Here is a 19,912-nt window from a genome sequence, read left to right on the forward strand (position 1 = left end):
AATCCCTCCCAGCATCAGAGTCTTTTCTAATGGGTCAACTCTTCGCATGAGGTGGCCAAAGTATTGGAATTTCAGCTTTAGCATCATTCCTTCCTAAGAAATCCCAGGGCTGATTTTCAGAATGGATTGTTTGGATCTCCTTGCAGTCCTAAGGACTCTCAAGAGTCTTCTCCAACACCACAATTCAAAAGCATCAATGCTTTGGCACTCAGCCTTCTTCACAGTCCAACCCTCACATCCATACATGACCACGGGAAAAACCATAGCCTTGACTAGACGGACCTTAGTCAGCAAAGTAATTTCTCTGATTTTGAATACGCTGTCTAGGTTGGTCATAACTTTTCTTCCAAGGAGTAAGCGTCTTTTAATTTCATGGCTGCAGTCACCATCTGCAGTGATTTTGGAGCCCCAAAAAATAAGGTCTGACACTGTTTCTACTGTTTCCCCATCTATTTCCCATGAAGTGATGGGACCAGATGCCATGATCTTGGTTTTCTGAATGTTGAGCTTTAAGCCAACTTTTTCACTCTCCACTTTCACTTTCATCAAGAGGCTTCTTAGTTCCTCTCCACTTTCTGCCATAAGGGTGGTGTCATCTGCATATCTGAGGTTTCTGATATTTCTCCTGTCAATCTTGATTCCAGCTTGTGCTTCTTCCAGTCCAGCGTTTCTCATGATGTACTCTGCATAGAAGTTAAATAAGCAGGGTGACAATATACAGCCTTGACATACTCCTTTTCCTTTTTGGAACCAGTCTGTTGTCCCATGTCCAGTTCTAACTGTTGCTTCCTGACCTGCATATAGGTTTTTCAAGAGACAGGTCAGATGGTCTGGTATTCCCATCTCTTTCACAATTTTCCACAGTTTATTGTGAACCACACAGTCAAAGGCTTTCGCATCTGTTCTTTATGACTCCGAAAATCAGTAATTTGCTTATTCACTTCAGCCTGTTCACACATGCAAATGCTTGGTTCTGGCTAAGAAGAGATAAGCAACAGGAAAATATGCTTATGGAAAAATCAAATCAATAACCCCAAACTGGATGCTTCAGAGATTGTGTCCTTTGTGTCTCCTCTAGGGGACAAAGGCTTGCACTCTCTTATTTTTTCTCTTTCTTCCACATACATGGTCAACCTAAATTATATTCTATGCACAGAATGTACCCAGCCTTTTTTAAAATTTTTAGTTCATTCTTATTATATTCCCTCTATGTAGAATACCCTCTCTCTTTAGTTCCTCATGTTTGTTTCTAACTCATCAAATGCCTTCTCGTGTAAATAGCTTCCTTGACACAACACTCTTAAAGCCTCGAATTCCCATCTCCAAATATCCATGATACATACTTTTATACTGACAAACCTGAAGCATTGCTCTTACTGTCTGTTTACTATTTTATAGCACTAAAACATAGATTCCTTTGGGGCATGAGATTTTTCTTTTCAAATCTTTATTCTCAGTGACTCATATATGCCAGGCACAGAGTAGGTACTTGATAACTGAATGAAAACAGAGTATCATAGGCACAAACAGCCTCCATTCATCTTAAATTATCTTTTTTTATCAGTGTATTTTCTTTGGTCTCGCAATATTATGCAAATTAGTTTCTGAGTGTGCAGTTATAAACACAATAGCTATCCCTGAAAGAGTTCCTTTTTATTGAAACATTAAAGATGACTGCTTTACAGAATAGAATTTTAGGTAATTTGGCAGTCTATAGAGATTGCCACTTGTGGATGATTCTCTTTCTTGCTGATATAGGCACTCCTTTGATAACCCTGCTTTCTAAAGTTATTACTAGGCACATAGGATTTCATAGATAGCACCTAAACTGATATAAAAGTACCATGAAAATCTGCCATGTGTAGGTTCCCAAGCTGATTGTCATTTGTATTATCTTACAGAAGAGGGAAATAAACCGCACAAATAAAGCATTGTTCATGTATAGCATTCTTTTATAACAATGCAGTATTGCAAGATGTCCAATTAGGTTTGCATTATCTGTGGGAAAGAAAAGAAAAGAAAAGAAAAGAAAAGAAAAAAACTACATGGTGCAATGAAGGTGGGACAATACCCTGTCAAATAATCTTAGCAATTCATATTCAATATCCTATGCTGAAACAGATATAAATACATGGAAGACGCTATAACTGCTAAAGCAATGGGTCACTGGGGTACATGTGTGCTAAGAAAAGAACTTCTCTATCATGTTTTGCTTACAGGGTCAAACTAGCTATGGAGTAATGCTAATATCTTTCCATACAAGCTGATTTTTTTTTTTTTTTCAAAATGAAGAACAAACTAATCAGAAAGGTTTCCAGACTTACTCTGATACTAATATTCTTACACTGTTTCACAGATGCTTCTTGTTCTGCAAGGGCAAATGCATTGACATTGCCAGTTCAACAACAACGGTCTATCTAATATAGTCTACGTAACTTGAATTTTATGCATTTTTTGTCATATAGGAATTTAAGAGTCTTGAAAATATTTATATTTTTGATTTTCTGTTTTTGCTTATCGGTAGCTGACTTAGAATAGACACACTATTCTTTGAAGGATGGGTAGACATATGATAAAATATTCAATACACCTTTTCACATATTTTTTGAAACTTGCTGTCAAGATAATGCCAATTCATAGCACTATTTTTGTATATTCTTTGTATAGAGAACTGCATGTTTGAGAGTGAGAAATTACAAAGACTGTTTAGGAAGGAACCTGGCTCTCTCAGCCTTGTAGCATTTATAGACCACATGTCTTACTTCTGTTGCTGGAACATGGCATCTTTTCATACTTCTGCTTATCCTCACTCTGAATCTAGTCAGTTGTTTAATTCTTTTTACGGCACATACCACTCCAAATTGCATGATGGCTGTGCATATAGGAAAGTATACTTGTCTGTAGGACACATGCCCCTACAGGCCCAGGGGGTCAATCCTGGGACATTTTTCCATTTGGCTTATCTAGTATTTGACCCTGATGACTGCATCCTTCCATTCTTCTCTTCTCAATATGTTTTGTGTTATCTCTCAAACTTTCTCTCTGTTGAGAGTGATACCATATTATTTCTGTTTTATCTCATTCCTTGCTAACAGCCTCTTCTCACACTGTTTAGCTAGTGCTTTCTTCATACTTGCCCTTGTTATAATATTCTAGAGTCCACTAGAACATGAATTCCATAAAAGTGAATAGTTTGACAGCATTTTTCACTGCTTTATCACTGATAAATAAAGAAATGATTCTATGTAGCAACGATGGTTGTGGTGGTGCTTTAGTCGCTAAGTCATGTTCAACTCTTTGCGGCCCCATGAACTGCAATGAAGCCTGCCTGACTCCTCTGTCCATGGGATTTCCTGGGTAAGAATTCTTTAGTGGACTACCGATTCGTTTTCCAGGGGCTCTTCACAACCCAGGGATCAAACCTGTGTCTCCTGCATGGCAGGTGAATTCTTTACTGACAGCCACCAGGGAATCCTATGTGCAATAGATGTTGCATAAATGATTATTGAATAATAATTAATGTCCAAGGTGGATCCTAGGGTTTTTCATCTGTGGAGCACTTCTCCCTGCCTATCACATTCAGTGATTGAGATACCATCTATAGGCTAGTGATTGTTTTTTCCACTTTGGGCCTTTATTTTCTTATACATCTTCAGTTCAGTTCAGTTCACTCAGCCATGTCCAACTCTTTGCAACCCCCTGAATCGCAGCACGCCAGGCCTCCCTGTCCATCACCAACTCCTGGAGTTCATTCAAACTCATTTCCATCGAGTCGGTGATGCCATCAGCCATCTCATCCTCTGTCATCCCCTTTTCCTCCTGCCCCCAATCCCTCCCAACATCAGAGTCTTTAGCTGTTGCAATATATCTTATAAACACTAAAAAGCAATCTAAACCTTGAATCATGGATATTCTTAACATAGCCTGTATATTCCAAAATTGTTTGCCCCTAACCTTTTGTGATAAAGATTTCATGTCATGCACCTCAAAAAGTTTGCTGTGAACTATTTCCCCCTCCCTGTTTTTTTTTGTCTTCTGTGTTTTCTTTTGTTTTTTAGCAAAAATTCAGACTCAACTTCAAACTCTGAGGTCCTAGGCATCTCTTACTGAATTTGTTCTTACTTACCCCTTGGGTTCAATATAATGTATTGACTTGGATTAGAATATCAAATTAGATAGATCTTATGGAACATTATCTGTTCATTAACAATCCAGCTGCTTATTTTCCTTGCTGCAAAGACTCTTCCACCCCCAGACTTAAAATAAAAATTAAAATAAAAGAAAAAACTATTTGATTTATTTTTTTCAGTTAAAGTATCTCTCTTTACTGATATGTACAAGAGGCTTAGGGCTTCCCTGGTGACTCAGTTGTCAAGAATCTGCCTGCCAATGCAGGAGACATGGGTTCAATCCCTGGGTCTGAAAGGTCCCCTGGAGAAGGAAATGGCAGCCCACTCTAGTATTCTTGCCTGAAATATTCCATGATCAGAGGAGCCTGGCTGCCTATAGTCCATAGGGTTGCAAAAGAGTTGGACACAACTTAGCTACTAAACAACGATACTGTCATAAAATCTGATTGTGCATTGTACAATTCTGCACCACTACAGGTGAAACATTTAATTAAGTGGATGACAGAAAAAGCAGATTGAAGGAAAAATAAGATCTGCTACAGATAAATTAATTTTTTTTCCTGTGAATGTCTTGGGCTGCACCCTGTAGACCTACAAATCCTATAACTGCCCATCCTTAACACTGAAGGACCTGAAGACAGTAACAGAGACATCAGTGATTTATTTTGATAATTGACCTTAAATGTCTGAGCCAAGTGGGTTCTGGAGAGACACCCAAATGTGGATGACAGACAGCAGGCAGGACAGGGCTTGCAGCAATCTTCACTAAGGTGGCAGAATGGGGTTGGGAGTGTTGTCAGTTACAGGGGGAATTGACTCCTTCTTTGACTTATTGGTTATCAGGGAAACTATCACAAAGTACCTAAATCTTAGTTAGTATTAGTTGCTCAGTTTGTCTGACTCTTTGCCACACCAACCCAGTGGACTCTATCTGGGGCTGGGGAGCAAGCCCCTAGGCAGGTACTGATTAGGCTTTAAGATTGAGTGCTATGCTTAGTCTCTCAGTCATGTCTGACTCTTTGCAACCTCATAGACTATAGCCCGCCAGGCTCCACTGTCCTTGGGGATTCTCCAAACAATAATTGTGGAGTGGATTGCCATGCCCTCCTCCAGGGGATCTCCCCAACCCAGGGATCGAACCCAGGTTTCCCACAATGCAGGCAGATTTTTTACAATCCGAGCCACCAGGGAAGCTCAAGAGTTTTGAAGTGGTTAGCGTATCCCTTATCCAGTGTATCTTTCCGAACCAAGAATCAAACCAGGGTCTGCTGCATTGCAGGCAGATTCTTTACCAGCTGAGCTACCAGGGAAGCCATTTAAGATTAAGAAGGCAGGTCAATCATTGAGTAGGTTGTAGATTGAGACTAGTAGGGCAGGGGCTGTACCAGAACAAGAGAGCACCCTATCTTGAGTGGCCTGACCATACAATCACGTAAAAGTATAGAACATGGAATGCCTTAAAAAACAATAATGATGAAAACAAAATACAATTTTCATTTATGAAGGACTATAAAATCATTCAACCAATAAATACCCATACACACACAATATGTATATGGTATAATTTTTTTTTTCTAAATTGAAACATTGTTTTGAGATACATTTTTTTCATTTAACAAGACATCTATCTTCTGTCTAATCTGTTTGTATATTTTCCATAGGATTTCATATTACGAGTGTAGCATAATTTAGCTCTTTATTAATCATGTTTAAGAGTTTCTGTCAGAGTTTGAAATATTATGTTTAGCAACAAAAGGATCTTGTTTTAGTCCCAATATTAATTTTTTTCTCGTATATTATTCTCACATGGGGTTTCCTTTGTCTGGAAATTTCTTCTCTTCTACACATACCCCACTCTCTTTTCACATCTCAGATGAAGTGTCACTTTCTTAGGGGATATTTCTATGACCTCACAGACTAGGATTCATCCTTTTTTTTTTTTTTCCACCCTCAGTTCTAACCCCTACCATACTGCTAGCTATCCTTGAAATGTTAGCCTAAATGTAACTAATTCAGTAGTAGTCACCATAGTATACCTTAGAATAAAAATTCTGCTATCAAGCTCTCAGAGCATCCTGTATTTATTTCCATTCTACTTTCACAGTTTATATCTAACCATCTGTGTGAATGTTAATTATTTTTCTCTTGCTCACTAATCTCTAATCTGCAGGAAGGCATGTGTTAGATCTATTTTGCTTATTGCTTCATTCAAGTGCATAGTATAGTTCCTGACATATTGTAGGTGAAACTAATATTCAATGAATGAATGAGCAATGCTAAGAATATTATTGAAAATCTACATCTGCTACCATTTGAAGGATTGCTACAAAATATATTCTGTTTCTATTTGGGGGATTACTGCAGAATGTAGTCCTAGACAAAGAATTGTTAACTTAAAGAGTGTGTACATTTAAATCTTGAGAGAAAATGCCAAATTTCCTAAAGAATTATGTGTTATACACAGTAATTGCAGACCAGGAATTTAACCTGGGCCCACTGTGTTGGGATCCTGGAGTCTTTAGCCACTGGACCATGAAGGAAATCCCTATTGTTCTGTTTTCTAGTATGTCATTTCCTCGCATTTTTTTTTCCACTTGTCAAACTTCTAGTTACTATTTCTCTACACTCAGTTTAAATATCACCCTACTTTGATATAGATTCTCCTTCTCTGTAGTCCCTAATAGTATGTGATTATATTCCTAATCACAGTTTCTAAATCATATAAAAGATTGCTATTTATATCATTATCTCCCTCAAATGTCGTTATAAAGAGCCTGATAGCTAGTGTGAACGTTGACAAGCACCTTTTTATGAAACTGAAATAGCATGAATTACAAAGGAAATGTACATGTGAACATAAGTTAAAAATCAGTGAAGAACTCTCCCTCTTCATTTTTTGTACTGATCGTTTGAAAATTAAACTGAAAATGTAATGAAAATATTAATCTCTCAGTTTGTCTGACTCTCTTTGTGACTCTGTGGACTGTAGTCCACCAGGCTCCTCTGACCATGGAATTCTCCAGTCAAGAATACTGGAGTGGAATATCATACTTCCTCCAGGGGATCTTCCTGACCCTGGGATTGAACCCAGTCTCCCGCATTGCAGACAGATTCTTTAACATCTGAGCCACCAAATCATACAAAAGATTGCTATTTATATCATTGTTTCCCTCAAATGTTCTTGTAGTTAGCCTGATATCTAGCATGAATATTGACATATGCACTTTTGTGGAACTGAACTAGCATGAATTACAAAGGAAATGTACAGGTGGACATGACTTGAAATCAATAAAAATCTCTTATTTGTTCATTGTTTGTATTTAGAAATTAAGGCAACGTAATAGCTATAACTCATTCTAGATAGGAAAATTTTATTTTCTCACAGTTCTGGAGACTTGAAGTCCAAGATCAAATTGCAGACAGAGTTGGTTTCTGGTGAGCCTTCTCTCCTTGACTTACAGGTGACTTGTTTCTCTCTCTGTCCTTATACTGCCTTTTCTCTGTGAACAGATACTTCTCATTTCCCATACTTTTCTTGTAAGAACACTAGCCCTGTTGAATTAGGGCCCCACCCACACTACCTCATTTCAACTTAATTATCTCTTTAAAGACAATACCCCATTATAGCCACATTTTGAGATGTCTCATGTTAGAACTTTAACATACAAATTATAAAGCAGGACAAAATTCAGCCCATAAGAGTCAGGGAACTGGTTTATAGCTGAAGTTGTTAATGTGGGTCTACAATACTTGTTAGAAAGGTGGCGAATGACAGTGACAAGGAAAGGGAGATGAGGCAGGCTTTCTGAAGACAGTTACTTACTTTAACTTGATGGCAGAAAACACTCTCCTTGGATTCCCTGGAATATTTATGAGTTATAAAAAGAGAAGTTAATAAGTTACATAAAGCCTAAAACTAAACTAAGTAAGATTTTTGGAAATGTATATGTGCATATATATATATATATATATATGCATCCTTATAAATGTTAAATTGAAAATAAATATCCACACTATGGAAAAAGTTAATAAGAAAAGTAAATTGACTAAGTGAACTCAGTATCTCATAAAAGCAATGTAATAAAATAAGACATAAAGTTATTTTTTTCCAAGGTTAATACTTAGAGAACAATCTGAGCTGTAATCTTGGGAAAAATGTTTCCAACTTTAATTCCAAAAGCATGTGTAGCTTGACAGGGATTGCATTGAATTTGTAAATTGCTTTGGGTAGTATACTCATTTTCACTATATTGATTCTTCCAATCCATGAACATGGTATATTTCTCCATCTATTAGTGTCCTCTTTGATTTCTTTCATCAGTGTTTTATAGTTTTCTATATATAGGTCTTTAGTTTCTTTAGGTAAATATATTCCTAAGTATTTTATTCTTTTCGTTGCAATGGTGAATGGAATTGTTTCCTTAATTTCTTTTTCTACTTTCTCATTATTCGTGTATAGGAATGCAAGGGATTTCTGTGTGTTGATTTTATATCCTGCAACTTTACTATATTCATTGATGAGCTCTAGTAATTTTCTGGTGGAGTCTTTAGGGTTTTCCATGTAGAGGATCATGTCATCTGCAAACAGTGAGAGTTTTACTTCTTCTTTTCCAATTTGGATTCCTTTTATTTCTTTTTCTGTTCTGATTGCTGTGGCCAAAACTTCCAGAACTATGTTGAATAGTAGCGGTGAAAGTGGACACCCTTGTCTTGTTCCTGACTTTAGGGGAAATACTTTCAATTTTTCACCATTGAGGATAATGTTTGCTGTGGGTTTGTCATAGATAGCTTTTATTATGTTGAGGTATGTTCCTTCTATTCCTGCTTTCTGGAGAGTCTTTATCATAAATGGATGTTGAATTTTGTCAAAGGCCTTCTCTGCGTCTATTGAGATAATCATATGGTTTTTATTTTTCAATTTGTTAATGTGGTGAATTACATTGATTGATTTGCGGATATTGAAGAATCCTTGCATCCCTGGGATAAAGCCCACTTGGTCATGGTGTATGATCTTTTTAATGTGTTGTTGGATTCTGATTGCTAGAATTTTGTTGAGGATTTTTGCATCTATGTTCATCAGTGATATGCAATCCCTGTCAAGCTACCAGCCACATTTTTCACAGAACTAGAACAAATAATTTCAAGATTTGTATGGAAATACAAAAAACCTCGAATAGCCAAAGCAATCTTGAGAAAGAAGAATGGAACTGGAGGAATCAACTTGCCTGACTTCAGGCTCTACTACAAAGCCACAGTCATCAAGACAGTATGGTACTGACACAAAGACAGACACATAGATCAATGGAACAAAATAGAAAGCCCAGAGATAAATCCACACACATATGGACACCTTATCTTTGACAAAGGAGGCAAGAATATACAATGGAGTAAAGACAATCTCTTTAACAAGTGGTGCTGGGAAAACTGGTCAACCACTTGTAAAAGAATGAAACTAGATCACTTTCTAACACTGTACACAAAAATAAACTCAAAATGGATTAAAGATCTAAATGTAAGATCAGAAACTATAAAACTTCGAGAGGAGAATACAGGCAAAACACTCTCAGACATAAATCACAGCAGGATCCTCTATGATCCACCTCCCAGAATTCTGGAAATAAAAGCAAAAATAAACAAATGGGATCTAATGAAAATTAAAAGCTTCTGCACAACAAAGGAAAATATAAGCAAGGTGAAAAGACAGCCTTCTGAATGGGAGAAAATAATAGCAAATGAAGCAACTGACAAACAACTAATCTCAAAAATATACAAGCAACTTATGCAGCTCAACTCCAGAAAAATAAACGACCCAATCAAAAAATGGGCCAAAGAACTAAATAGACATTTCTCCAAAGAAGACATACGGATGGCTCACAAACACATGAAAAGATGCTCAACATCACTCATTATGAGAGAAATGCAAATCAAAACCACAATGAGGTACCACTTCACACCAGTCAGAATGGCTGCGATCCAAAAGTCTGCAAGCAATAAATGCTGGAGAGGGTGTGGAGAAAAGGGAACCCTCCTACACTGTTGGTGGGAATGCAAACTAGTACAGCCACTATGGAGAACAGTGTGGAGATTCCTTAAAAAATTGCAAATAGAACTACCTTATGACCCAGCAATCCCACTTCTGGGCATACACACCGAGGAAACCAGAATTGAAAGAGACAGGTGTACCCCAATGTTCATCGCAGCACTGTTTATAATAGCCAGGACATGGAAACAACCTAGATGTCCATCAGCAGATGAATGGATAAGAAAGCAGTGGTACATATGCACAATGGAGTATTACTCAGCCATTAAAAAGAATTCATTTGAATCAGTTCTGATGAGATGGATGAAACTGGAGCCAATTATACAGAGTGAAGTAAGCCAGAAAGAAAAACACCAATACAGTATACTAACACATTTATATGGAATTTAGGAAGATGGCAATGACGACCCTGTATGCAAGACAGGAAAAAAGACACAGATGTGTATAACGGACTTTTGGACTCAGAGGGAGAGGGAGAGGGTGGGATGATTTGGGAGAATGGGAATTCTAACATGTATACCAGCATGTAAGAATTGAATCGCCAGTCTATGTCTGACGCAGGATACAGCATTCTTGGGGCTGGTGCATGGGGATGACCCAGAGAGATGTTGTGGGGAGGGAGGTGGGAGGGGGGGGGGTCATGTTTTGGAACGCATGTAAGAATTAAAGATTTTAAAATTAAAAAAAAATAAAAAATAAATAAAAATTTTAAAAAAAAGCATGTGTAAATGTGAAAGTGTGAAAAATTCACTTATATAAAAATACAAAGTCCTCATATTTTTCTCTTATTTACACAAATTAATGGACTAAAGAAGTTTGTGTACTTTTAAAATAAAGATTCTAGGCAATGGGTGATGGATTTTTAACAGTCTTCTCCAAGTAGTGACAGAGTTTGACATATGAAGCCTATTTGTCTTCATTATCTGAAAGCTGGAAGAATAGAAATTGAATTTAGACAAATACGTTGAACTTGCCAACAGACATATGTTGAGAGGCACTGTGTGCCTTCATGAATTTAAAATGGGAATAAGTGGTTTATTAATAAAGTAAGCCTTTCCTGAGGAACTCAAAGTCAATATAACCTATTCTCTCACCATACTCCCACTTCTGAACTGAAGTTTGTTAACCCCTTCCTTTACTTCATATTTGAGAAAATATATTTATTCTCCTTTATGATAGTCTTAGCTGATACTAATAGGTATATCATTTTATGTAAACATATCTATAATACTTATTAATGGACTTTTCTAACAGACTGTTATTATCTTTCAATATTTTCATTGTCCAAATGTCATAGGTATATAAAAGTGAAAATTATGTAGCAGAAACAAGAACAAAGGCAAGCTAATAGAAAATAAATGTGGACATTTTGTATTCAAAATTATAAAAATTTTACTTTGTGGATCCAAGTTAGTGTTGGAATTATAATGCAAGAGAAATATAGGGGAAAAATGTCTGTAGTTTAGTATGAATCTGTGCATAATACAAAAAGCCCCCAATAGAATTATGGACAATGGAAACTGGAATGAGGTAGGTCAAGATGTCTTTATGTTTTCTCTTCCATGACTATTCCAAAGAAGTGGAAGATTAAAAATGAAAAGTGATGGAACAGGGTGTGTGAAACAGAAATGGGACAGCAAGCAAGTAGAGAGGAGGAAAAAAGGAAAGACCAAAGAGGAAGAAATATATGGTGGCTTCATAGCAGAAGAGATGATATAGAGTGAAAAAAGGAAAAAAGAAGGAAGAAAGAAGAAAGAAAAAGGAAGAGAAGTGGCAATAAAAAGAAGATAAAGATTTTAATGGAAAGAAAAAGTATGATAGGAAGAGAAATAATGAAAGGATACGAAAAGAAAGAAAATAGTAGAAAAAGGAAAAGCAGAAGAAATAAAGAGGAAAAATTATGAAAAGGAAGCAGAAAGAAAACTGTAAAAAAGGTGTAAAACAGTGATGATATTTTATGAGCTATTTCTTATTTTTAGTCTGTGTTCAAAATATGTCTCTAGTTTAAATGAACCCATGCAAAACAGTTATAAAATAAGATTATGTAATCTTACTGTTGTGATGACATAAAAAAAGTTAAGAAAGATATTAGTATGTGGCATAGCCACTATTCAGATATATTGAAACACAGTCCTTGATTTATTTAGGATGGCAGTTTTGTTTTGCTTTTGGTATACCAAAATCTCAATACTGAAAATAACTTCTGCATAGTTTGTTCTGAGTACAAACTTGTAACAAATACTTCCTATTTTGTAAAAACTCTAATAAGTGCTAAAGGAGAAATTTAAAATGTACTATTAAAATTCTTCTAAGGAATCAATAGGTTTTTTCAATAGAAATAATAATTTAAGGTGAACAAAAAAAGCAATGTTTTTTTAAAAATTAGTATATGAAAATTATGGAGCTCCTTTGATATAAGGAACTGTTAATGAACATTAGAGAATTTGAGATTGTTGAAAACTTCCTGAGAGACAGACAATAGAAAAAAATATATGCTTTATGTTGTTGGTAAATAAGAAATACAAATTTTTCAATTGTGGAAAGCATCTATGTTTCCCATAATTTTGAACTCTGAGAACAAATGGAGAAGAATGTGTTGTTTTTTTGTTGTTGTTGTTCTTCTTACCGACTGCTGATTGTTTTCTTCTTGATAACTACTTCTAAAATGATCTAATGGTCCTCTAGTAAGATATTTCTTCAGGATGAATCTACACAACCCACGCGGAAGCCAAAACTTGTCTCAACATGAATAATACTTTTCAGTGTTACTGTCATAGTACAAGAAAAAATTAAGATTAAATAAAAACAAGACTAAAAAATATGCTTTCCAATCAAACAAAAGAATTAGATGATACCAAGTGTCGGATAGAAGGAAGAAGAGCATTTTGGCTATTCCATGGTCAGAGAATTCAACATCCACATATTTGGATCATATTGTATTGATCAATAATCAGTACGGAAAGTGTAGGTTTGTTTTTTGAAAGTTTCCATGTTTTTATGAAGCGGATGAACTGTCAGGAGGATGAGATACTTTTTGGTTGTTTGTTTATGATAAATAATTTACTGTAATGTTTTAAAAACATGAACAATTTAAATTTGAAGTAGACTCACTGATTTAAAGTTCCCCAACATCCCAATTAATCGTATACCAGCATCACTGTACCTGACTTATCTGTGATAATCTGCTACAGGCTAAGTTGTTTCAGTCATGTCCAACTCTTTCTAACCCTATTGACTGTAGCCCAGAAAAGTGAAAATATACTTTAACTTTCAAGTTATCCAGGTCAGCTTTGTCTTTAATTATCATCATCAAAAATTTTTCTTTAATTTTCTTTAAAGAGAATATATTTTCTTCTTTGATACAAATACAGATTTTGAAAAATATGTAATTATCATGGAAACATACAAAATGTTTATTGATATGATGTTACCAATAGCTAAATTGTAAAAAAAATAAAAATTTATAAGAAATAAGTAAAAGCACTATTTAAGTGCAAAAAAATTAGAGAATATATATCATTTTTCAGTATTCTCCAGTTCAATTCAGTTCAGTTCAGTCACTCAGTTGTGTCTGACTTTCTTGCAACCCCATGAATAGCAGCATGCCAGGCCTCCCTGTCCATCACCAACTCCTGGAGTTCACCCAAACTCATGTGCATCGAGTCAGTGATGCCATCCAGCCATCTCATCCTCTGGCATCCCCTTCTCCTCCTTCCCCCAATCCCTCCCAGCATCAGTAGTTTTCAGTAGTCTAGGCATTAATTAATAATGACTCACTGACATAGCAAATGTCTTACTGCCTCTCAAACTTTTAAAATTATGTATATAACAAGATGCCCTGAGTTTAAACTAATTTCCATAAATATTTTTACCATGGCAGATTTGATGCTGCTAACTTGACATCCTTAAAAACTGAGTTGGAAAGAGTTGTGCATATTTGGCTCCAGTGAGCTAGTACGAGCTGGCTTCACTGCATCACTACTTACATCTCAGTAATCTTTAGAAGGCACACCAAAAATTGCAAATAGTAAAAGTTAAATAAATGCTCATTAAGTCAAGCAAAATACTGTGGTTTCAAAATTATGCTACTTAATTACAATTACAGGTTTCAAAATTGATCAATTAAGTAAATAACATTCTAATCTAATACTTCCTCCAATATAATTATTTTATGTTTTGGTTAGTAAAACTCAATGCTTGACAGTCTCCTTGAAGGAGTCTCTATTTTACCTAAATGAACTATTTTCAGTTTTACTGTTTATTTTCTTTCTCAGCTTTACATCAATCTATCTAAATAATCTGAATAGGTACACTTTTATTGTGGTTTTTGTTAATTGTCAATGTTTACTGATATTCCTAGTGTATATTAAACCTGTTTGTAATATATACTTAATATACACCTATAGGAATTCTATATTAATATCTGCATAGCTATATATAGAGATGTACACTGTACTGTGCTCAGTCATATCCAACTTTTTATGACCCCATGGATTGTAGCCTTACAGACTCCTCTGTCCATGGAATTTTCCAGGCAAGAATACTGAAGTGGGTTGCCATTTCCTACTCCAATACAGATGTTTATATCTGTGTTTATTTATTCCCATATCAGTATCCATAAAATCTGTCACTTCTTCCACTTTTTCCCCATCTATTTGCCATGAGATTATGAGACAAGAAGCCTTGATCTTAGATGTTTTTGATGTTGAGCTCAAGCCATTTTTCACTCTCCCCTTTCACCCTCATCAAGAGGCTCTTTAGATCCTCTTCACTTCCTGCCATTAGAGTGATATCATCTGCTTATCTCAGGTTCTTGATATTTCTCCCAATACCCTTGATTCCAGTTTGTGATTCTTCTAGCTTGACATCCATTTGTATGATGTATTCTGCATATAAGTTAAATAAGCAGGGTGACAATATACAGCCTTGTTGTACTCTTTTCCCAAATTTGAACCAGTCAGTTATTCTATGTCCAGTTCTAATTGTCGGTTCTTGTCCTACATACAGGTTTCTCAGGAGATAGGCAAGGGGGTCCAGTACTCCTATCTCATTAGGAATTTTCCACACTTTGTTGTGATCTACAGAGTCAAAGGCTTCAACATAGTCAATGAAGTAGAAGTAGATGTTTTTGGAGGGGATTATCTTGCTGTTTCTATGATCCAACGAATGTTGGCAATTTGATCTCTGGTTCCTCTGCCTCTTGAAAACCCACTTTGTACATCTGGAAGTTCTCAGTTCATGTACTCATGAATCCTCATTTGAAAGATTTTGAGAATAACCTTGCTAGCACATTAAATGAGCACAATTGTATGGTACTTTGAACATTATTTGGTGAAGCCACTTCATGGATCACAGCCTTGTCATGGTGAAGGGGTTTGCCTAATTCAGTGATGCTATGAACCATGACATGAAGGGCCACCCAAGATGGATGGGTAATAGTAAAGTATTCTGACAAAATGTGGTTCACTGGAAAAGGAAATGATAATGTGCTCCAGTATTCCTACCTTGAGAGCTTCATGAGCACTATGAAAATGCAAAACAATATTACACCAGAAGATGAACCCCTTAGATTATAAGGTGTCTAATATACTACTGGGGGAGAGGGGAGGACAATTACTAGGTACAATTAATAGCTCCAGAATGTATGAATGGCTGGGCCAAAGCAGAAACAATACTCAGTTGTGAGTGTTTCTCTTGCTGAAAGTGAAGTTCAATGCCATAAAGAACAATATTGTATAGGAACCTGGAATGTTAGGTCCAACAGTAAAAGTAAATAGGATGTGGTCAAGCAGGAAATGGCAAGACTGAGCACTGACATCTTTACAAATTAGTGAACTAAAATGGACAGGAGTGGGCAAATTTAATTCAGATTACCATTATACCTGATACTGTGGGCTAGAATCCCTTAGAAAAGATGGAGTAGCCCTCATAGTCAACAGAAGAGTCTGAAATGCAGTACTTGGATGTAGCCTCAAAAATGACAGGATGGTCTTGGTTCTCTTCCAGGGCAAAAATTCAGCATCACAGTAATCCAAGACTAGGTCCCAACTATTAATGGCAAAGAAGCCGAAGTTGACCAGTTCTATGAAGACCTACAGCACCTTCTAGAACTAACATCAAAAAAAGATGTCCTTTCATCATAGAAGTTTGTAATGAAAAAGTAAGTAATCAAGAGATACTTGGAATAACAGACAAGTTTGGCCCTGTAGTACAAAGTGAAGCATGACAAAAGCTAACGCTGGTCATAGCAAATACCCCTTCCATCAACCCAAGAGACAACATTACACATGGACATTAACAGATGGTGAATACCAAAATCAGTTCTTTGCAACAGAAGGTGGAGCTCTATATAGTCAGTGAAAACAAGACCTAGAGCTGAATGTGGCTTAGATCATGAGCTCCTTATTTAAAATTAAGGCTTAAATAAAGAAAGTAGGGAAAATCACTAGTTTATTCCGGTATATGACCTAAGTCAAATCCTTTATGTTTATATAGTAGACATGAAAAATAGACTCAAGGGATTAGATCTGATAGAGTTCCTGAAGAACTATGGACAGAGATTCATAACATTGTACATCAGGAGGCTGTGGCCAAAACCATCCCAAAGAAAAAGAAATGCATGAGGGCAAATTACTTGGCTGAGGAAGCTTTACAAACAGCTGAGGAAAGAAAAGAAGTGAATGGAAAAGGAGAAAGGGAAAGAAAGAACTGAATTCAGTTTCTTATCAAGGGGAGATAAGAAGGCCTTCTTAAATGAACAATTAAAAAAAAAAGAGTAAAACAATAGAATGGGAAAGACTAGAAATCTCTTTTAGAAAATTGGAGATATTAAGGGAATATTTCATGAAAGAATGGGCATGCTAAAGGACAGCAACAGTAAGGACCCAACAGAAGCAGAAGAGATTAAGAAGAGGTGGCAAGAATATACATACAGAACAGTACAAAAAAAAAATATCTTATTAACCTGGATAACCACGATGTGGTCACTGTATGGTCACTCACCTAGAGCCAGACATCCTGGAGTATAAAGTCAAGTGGGCCTTAGGAAGCATTACTATGCACAAACCTAGTGGAGGTGATGAAATTCCAACTGAGCTCTTTAAAATCCTAAAAGATTATCTGTTAAAGCACTGCTTTAAATATGTCAGCGAATGTGGGAAACTCAGCAGTGGCCCAAGGATGGCAAAGGTAAGTTTTCATTCCTTTCCCAAACAAGGGAAATGCCAAATAATGTTAAAGCTACCTTGCAAATAGTTTGTACCGATTAATAAACTCTAGAAGGATTTGGAGAAATACGTGAGGTTGAGAGAGAATTGACTCCACAAAGCATGATGAAATACTGTCATCAATTTTAATCTTCAGGAATCTAACTTTATTTCTTCATGCTTCTTTGGCTCTCTTCTTCCCACATAATTTAACTTTTTCTTCCTCTCCTACACCACTGAAATATTACCTGAGCATTCTGTTCTTCTGTTTTTCAGTTGGATCAGTTTTCCTAGTTCAATATTGACCGCTGAGGGATCTGAACATGGTGGAAAGAGCAGAACCTAGAGATCATTCTACACACCATGTCCAATTAAAAAAGATAGTACATAGGAAGAATTTTAGTGGAAGAAAATCTCAGTTCATTCAGAAATTTATTGAAAAAATGCTGTAATGCTCAGTAATAGGGAAGGGAGGGAGAATACCCATTTTGTGGGCTGAGAAGTGGGTACCCAAAACTCTATGCACCTGCTGAAAACCATTAACCAGAACACAGTATCAGAGCTTGGCAGTGGACACCAGTGGATTCAACATTAAACAATTGTATAGTATTAGAATATGGGAACACTGAACCCAGGAACAGGTGGTACTGTGCAATGCAAGTTAGCAGAAAGTCAGTGTCTCTAAGGAATTCTATAAGTATATATCAGCCCTCTAGCCAACTCAGTGAGTTCAAAGAAAGAACTTTGATTACTTACAAGAACAGTCAGATAATTGGCAAGGCTGTTGTTTTAAAGTCAACAGAATGCCTGAAAAGTTCTCTAGATATGATGAGATCCATTAACTAATTAGGAAATGAGTTAATTCATTCATTCAGTTCAGTTCAGTCTCTCAGTAGTGTCCGACTCTGCAACCCCATGAACCACAGCACGCCAGGCCTCCCTGTCCATCACCAACCCCTGGAGTTTACTCAAACTCATGTCCATTATGTCAGTTATGCCATCCAACCATCTCATCCTTTGCATTTCTCTTCTCCTCCTGCCCTCAATCTTTCCCAGCATCAAGGTCTTTTCAAATGAGTCAGCTCTTTGCATGAGGTGGCCAAAGTATTGGAGTTTCAGCTTCAGCATCAGTCCCTCCAATGAACACTCAGGACTGATCTCCTTTAGGATGAACTGCTTGGGTGCCCTGGTAGTCCAAGGGAATCTCAAGAGTCTTCTCCAACACCACAATTCAAAATCATCCATTCTTCGGCACTCAGCTTTCTTTATAATCCAACTCTCACATCCATACATGACTACTGGAAAAAACAAAGCCTTGACTAGATGGACCTTTGTTGGCAAAGTAATGTCTCTGCTTTTGAATATGCTGTCTAGGTTGGTCATAACTTTCCTTCCAAGGAGCAAGTGTCTTTAAATTTCATGGCTGCAATCACCATGTGCAGTGATTTTGGAGCCCAGAAAAATAAATCAGCCACTGTTTCCACTGTTTCCCCATCTGTTTGTCATGAAGTGATGGGACTGAATGCCATGATCTTAGTTTTCTGAACGTTGAGTTTTAAGCCAACTTTTTCACTCTCCTCTTTCACTTTCATCAAGAGGCTTTTTAATTATTCTTCACTTTCTGCCGTAAGAGTGGTGTCATCTGCATATCTGAGATTATTGATATTTCTCCTGGCAATCTTGATTCCACCTTGTGCTTCTTCCAGGCCACCATTTCTCATGATGTACTCTGCATATAAGTTAAATAATCAGGGTGACAATATATAGCTTGATGTACTCCTTTTTCTATTTGGAACCAGTCTGTTGTTCCATGTCCAGTTCTAACTGTTGTTTCCTGACCTGCATACAAGTTTCTCAAGAGACAGGTCAGGTGGTCTGGTATTCCAATATCTTTCAGAATTTTCCATAGTTTATTGTGATTAAAAAAATTTAAAAACCAACTTCAGAGGTAAGGAGTCAGTTTGAGTCAGCAGTAAGAGCTTTCTAGTGCATATCTTTGAAGTATAGAATAAAAGCTATTAAGTAAAAAAACAAAAAGCTATTAAGTAGAAGTCAAAAATAAAATACAACACACTCATGTAAATATGTTGTTTTTCAGTTGCTAAGTCGTGTCCAACATTTATTCAAATATGAATTTGTGATAAATAATTAATAGTTGCAACATTGAGACACATTTATGCTTTAAAATTTATTGTTTATCTGACTCAAATTTAACTATCTTGTGGTTTTTTTTCCAACATGTAATAATCCAAATTTGATCACAACTGCATGTGAAAAACTAGGCTTGTGTAACATGCCACAATGAACCTGCAAGAGAGGATAACTTTAGAACCAATTTGAGGGAGAAAAATGTAGAGTTTGGGAATCAAGCAGTGCCAAGCATCTCTTTGACATAAGTCATGGAGGTGAAGCTAGTTTCCTTAAACTATTGATTTTTTCCATCACTACTGAACAAACTAACTCCTTGATTTACACACACCATTGCCATGTTTAGAGCCTGCAATGGATTGCAACTGCTAGGCTGTTTCACTAAGTGA

At 36.4% G+C, this 19,912-nt stretch overlaps 1 protein-coding gene across 1 annotated transcript in view; it reads right to left on the reverse strand.

Annotated features, from left to right (window-relative positions):
• CYLC2 (cylicin 2) overlaps positions 1-19,912 on the reverse strand; it is a 198,376-nt gene that overhangs the window by 79,941 nt on the left and 98,523 nt on the right. The window lies entirely within an intron of this gene.

The sequence above is a fragment of the Ovis canadensis genome, chromosome 2 (genome assembly GCF_042477335.2).
Source record: "Ovis canadensis isolate MfBH-ARS-UI-01 breed Bighorn chromosome 2, ARS-UI_OviCan_v2, whole genome shotgun sequence".
In the NCBI taxonomy this organism is placed as follows: Eukaryota; Metazoa; Chordata; class Mammalia; order Artiodactyla; family Bovidae; genus Ovis; species Ovis canadensis.